General features: G+C 35.2%; 1 pseudogene; it reads right to left on the bottom strand.

Annotated features, from left to right (window-relative positions):
• Nucleotides 1-261: 261 nt before the first annotated feature.
• On the bottom strand, nt 262-349 carry LOC122916585 (annotated as a pseudogene).
• Between the last annotated feature and the right edge of the window lie 5113 nt (nt 350-5462).

Raw genomic sequence — 5462 nt, 5'->3', positions numbered from 1 at the left:
TGGCAAAGGGTAGAAACAATGCAAAACCCAAAGGGAGTTCCCAAAATAAAGCTACAATGAATATCTTTTTAAAAAAATAAGAAAATAGGGTGCCTGGGTGGCTCAGTCATTGAGAAGCTGTCTTCAGCTCAGGCCATGATCCCAGTGTCCTGAGATCAAGCCCCAAATCGGGCTCCGTGCTCAGTGGGGAGTCTACTTCTCCCTCTGTGTCTCCCACTCCCCCTGCTTGTGTTCCCTCTCTTGTGCTCGTTCTCTCTCTGTCAAATAAGTAAATAAAATCTTTTTCAATTAGCAATAATCGCGCCTCGGATAAACCTCATTGGCTACGATACTGCCACTGCACAAAGCTTAAATAAAATCTTTTAAAAAAATAAGAAAATATACTGTGTTTATAAAAATTACAACGCTATAAGAACAAGAAAGAGCAGTATGAAATTGAAAATATAATAAAATGAAATTCTGAGTAAAATGGCTAGGAAACAGTGTGGAAAACTTGCCCAGAGAAGTTGGGGGTTAAAAAAAAAAAAGAGAGAGGGCGCCTGGGTGGCTCAGTGGGTTAAAGCCTCTGCCTTCGGCTCAGGTCATGATCCCAGGGTTCTGGGATCGAGCCCCACATCGGGCTCTCTGCTCAGCGGGGAGCCTGCTTCCTCCTCTCTCTCTGTGCCTGCCTCTCTGCCTACTTGTGATCTCTGTCTGTCAAATAAATAAACAAAATCTTTAAAAAAAAAAAAAAGAGAGAGAGAGAGAAAGAGATGAAAAACAAAAAAGAAAAGATAGGGTAATTGAAGGATCAATCTAGGAGGTCCAAAATTCCAGCTAAGGAAAAAAGAGAAGAGAATAAATGCAAAGGAAGAAATCATTAAAGTAACTTTTACCACACTACAAAAAACACAAGGATCCTACCAAGTGCAGAGCACAATGGATGGAAAAAAGAATCACATCAAGGTCACCAAATTATTAAATTTCAGGATACCAAAGAGAAGATTATAAAAAGCTTTCAGAAAGGAAAAGCAACCCATAAAGGGATATGATACCAGATTTCTTCACAGTTAATACTGACAACAGACATTCTAAAGTTAAATATTAATCATTCTGAGGAAAAACCTAGAATTTCATACTCAGCCAAACTATAATTCAACACCTCAGCCATGAAAAAAACCATTTTAAGACATACAAGGACTTTGAAGATTTCTTTTCTTTTTTTTTTTTTTTGAAGATTTTATTTATTTATTCGACAGAGAGAGATCACAAGTAGGCAGAGAAGCAGGCAGAGAGAGGGGGTGGAAACAGGCTCCCTACTGAGCAGAGAGGCAGAAGGCCCAATCCACTGAGCCACCCAGGTGCCCCAAAGATTTCTTTCCTTAAAAAGTAACTGGACTGGGGGGTGCCTGGGTGGCTCAGTGGGTTAAAGCCTCTGCCTTCGGCTCAGGTCCTGATCCCAGGGTCCTGGGATGGAGCCCCACATCAGGCTCTCTGCTCAGCAGGAGCCTACTTCCCCCTCTCTGCCTGCCTCTCTGCCTACTTGTGATCTCTCTCTGTGTCAGACAAATAAATAAAATCTTAAAAAAAAAAAAAAAAAAAAGTAACTGGACTAAGTGCTTGAGCAGAACAATTGTGTCAACCAAATCAAGTTCTAGGTAACAGGATCCAAACCAGGAGAGAGGTAAACCAGGATTATAGCTATGCACCAAACCTAGAAGACTTTATCTTTATCTTTCTGTCCTTTTTTTAAAAAAATATATTTTTGAAGATTTTTATTTATTTATCAGAGAGAAAGAGAGAATGAGAGGAGAGATCAGAGGGAAAAGCAGACTCCTTGCCAAGCAGGGAACCTGATGTGGGACTCAATCCAGGGACTCCAGGATCATGACGTGAGATGAAGGCAGTTTCTTAACCAACTGAGCCACCCAGGTGCCCCTACCTTTCAGTCTTTCTATTCAGAATTCCATTTTGGCTATCATATGTTTAATTTCAGAGAACTCTTTCTATTTCTCTGATTGTTTCTTTCCATAGCATCCAAACCCTATTTCATGGGTATAATCTCTTTTCTTAACTCTTTAAATACTAATCTTTAGGTTAGTTGCAAACCTAGAAATAGACAAGATGTATGTGAAGAATGAGACCTATAGGAAGAAAATCTTATGGAAAAAATGAAGCTGACAGAGTCTTCTAATTGAGCTTTTGGCAGCATTTGAGTACTTGGAAAAAGCCAAAGACTGATAGAAAATTAGGTAAGTGAAAAAAAATATCTTTATCTTTTGGCTCAAAGGCTAGTCATGTTTACCTAATCATAAAAATATAAAATCTAACTACTGATTTAACTAAATGTCAAGATAAAATCTCAATTGAGAGGATGGAGGAAGTGGAAGTAGAACAGAGAGAGAGAAAAAAGGCATTAAATCTTCATCATAAAGTATCAATTCTCAATTTATAAAAAAATAAAATAAATAATAACTAAATCATTTAAGTTAAGAAATAGTTAAAAATTATACTTTCACTTTAAGACTTTAGGAGGTAAATACTACAAGAAAAAATTAAGAGTTGAAAGTAATTGCCGGGGCGCCTGGGTGGCTCGGTGGGTTAAGCCGCTGCCTTCGGCTCAGGTCATGATCTCAGGGTCCTGGGATCGAGGCCCGCATCGGGCTCTCTGCTCAGCAGGGAGCCTGCTTCCTCCTCTCTCTCTGCCTGCCTCTCTGCCTGCTTGTGATCTCTCTCTGTCAAATAAATAAATAAATAATCTAAAAAAAAAAAAAAAGAAAGTAATTGCCTCAACAATGAGAAACAAGGACTTAAGACAAATGAATGTGTGTCTCATATTTTTGTGGCAACTGCTTTATTTTTAAGAACTGCTTTATTTTCTTCAAATATATATATATATATACACATATATGTATACATTCTAAAATTAATTAAAATTAATTTAAATAATAATTTAAACAATTTAACAATAATTTAAATAACTCAAATAATTAATTTATATAATTAAATATTTAAATATATACATTTTAAATTTTTACTTCAAAATGTATATGTTATATATATGTGTATATATATGTATATATATGTATGTATGTATACGTGTGTATATACATACATATATATATATATTTGATTTTAAAGTAAAAATTTTTTTTAAATGGGGCACCTGGGTGGATTAGTTGTTTAAGCGACAGACTTTGGATTTCATTTCTGCTCAGGTCATGATCTCAGGAGGGTGAGATTGAGCCCCCAAGTCAGGTTCCGTGCTCAGCACAGAGTCTGCTTGTCCCTCTCCTTCACCCTGCTTGTGCTCTTCTTCTCTCTCAAATAAATAAATAAGATATTTTTAAATATAATTTAATAATATTTAAACTGGAAGTTTTTACAATTCCATATGCCATGTTCAAGTACACTAAGTGGTTTCCTCTTCACTCAGCAAGAGTGCCTTGTACTCAACAACCCAACCATGAAGAAAACTTATTTTGTTTTGCTTAAGGTCCTTCTCCTTTCTTTATACTGTCTCTATGTTCTAACCACTTTTTTAAAACAACCTTTTATTGGGGCACCTGGGTGGCTCAGTCAGTTAAACATCTGCCTTCAGCTCAGGTCATGATTTCTGGGTTCTGGGATTAAGCCCCACATAGGGCAGGGAACCTGCTTCTCCCTCTCCCCCTATCTTTCACTCTCTCTGCTTGTGCTCTCTCTCTCTCTGTCAAATAAATACATAAAATCTTAAAAAAAAAAAACTTTTATTGAGTATGCTGTGTACTGATATGAAAAAAGTCTCCATGGTACACTGTTGAATGGAAAAACCAAGGGAAAAAAATGGCAAATATATCCAAACAGATCTGTTTAGACTCAGATATGCATAAAATATCTCTGGAATGATAAGCAGTGAACTAGTAATAATGCTCACCCAGGGTGGGAGAATTGGAGAAATGAGAATTGAGGACATGAAGTACAAGGGAAAGAGGGAAACTTTTCATTGTATAATTTTTGTTTTACATTTTGATCTTTAACCCTGTAAAATCATTGTCTACTCAAAAATATTTTAATTTTAAAAGTATACTTCTTTATAATCTTTATCTTGGTACAAAATTACAGTCATTTTACACATTGAACTCTCACATTTGTATGCTGACTTGAGAACTTAATTACCAGGCTTTTAATCATTATATAAATTAATCTGTTAAGCTGTATTAAAATAACTAAGGCTCAGATAAAATAGAAAGAATAAATCTTGGGGATGAGCAGGGACATATGGATAATCCCCATTTATCTCTAGGAATTTGATGATTATTTCAAAGACAGAATGGTTTCAATGCCTACATTCATAAATATAGTTTTTGCTTTTTTCCTTCTTTAATCTTAGCTCAAAGGTTTTTAAAGTTTACTGTGCAGAAGAATTTCTCTCAAAATGACAAGGCTGAATATTAAAACAAGCATAATCTGTACTACACTTCAGAATCATTTTATACTTCTTTCAACCAAAATGGAAAAATATTCATACCTTTTAAGTATTTTTTTACCCTGTATTATATTATGACCGTCTTTTGATTTTGTCAGTTTTTTTCTACAACATGACTAGTAATGGCTACATTTACATTGTATTAATATATTAATCCTAATATATTAATATATTAATTAATATAATACAATATCAATATTGCATTGTATTAATATATTAACATAGTATAATAGTAATCATTACATTGTATAGATATTCTCTTATTTAAATTATTTTACCATTTCCCTATTTTGGGACATTGAGTGTTTTCAAAATTTCACCATAATGAGCAAAATCACAACAAATACCCAAATAACTAACCCTATGTACATATCCATTATTATTTCCTTAGAATAAATTCTTAGAGGTAGAATTGCTGGGCCAAAATATATCAAATTTCAAGAATTTTAATAACAATGGGCAAAATGGCCTCTAAAAATCTACTTAACTGTTAATAGGAAACTAAATATACATAAGGGAAATGACAGGATGCTTTAGATTCAACGTGAGTCCTTAGGTACCCGAGTGAATCCCCAAATCTCAAGCTGTGAAATATTGCACACATAACACATCAAAAAGTCAAAAAAGAGGGTAATTAACCTTAACATTAAAACCACAGCTCTTGGGTGCCTGGGTGGCTCAGTGGGTTAAGCCTCTGCCTTTGGCTCAGGTCATGATCCCAGGGTGCTGGGATGGAGCCCTGTATCAGGGCTGCCTGCCTGCCTCTCTGCCTACTTGTGATTTCTCTCTCCGTCAAATAAATAAAGTCTTTAAAAAGAAGAAAACAAAACAAAAAACCATAGTTCTTACACTAATGCTGCAAGAAATGTAGAGGCTTCAGAGAAAGGGGGGAAAGAACTCTTAGTAATGACAGACACATCACTGAAAAATGGCAGATTCGAGTTCTCAAAGCCCTTCAATTTAATGTCATTGTAAAAGTCATAGTATCTCCTGTTAGTTATAACATTCAAAATTA

This window comes from Neovison vison, chromosome 8 (genome assembly GCF_020171115.1).
Source record: "Neovison vison isolate M4711 chromosome 8, ASM_NN_V1, whole genome shotgun sequence".
In the NCBI taxonomy this organism is placed as follows: domain Eukaryota; kingdom Metazoa; phylum Chordata; class Mammalia; order Carnivora; family Mustelidae; genus Neogale; species Neogale vison.
The sequence above is the reverse complement of the archived record's forward strand: the minus strand, read 5'-3'. Positions and strand labels throughout refer to the sequence as shown.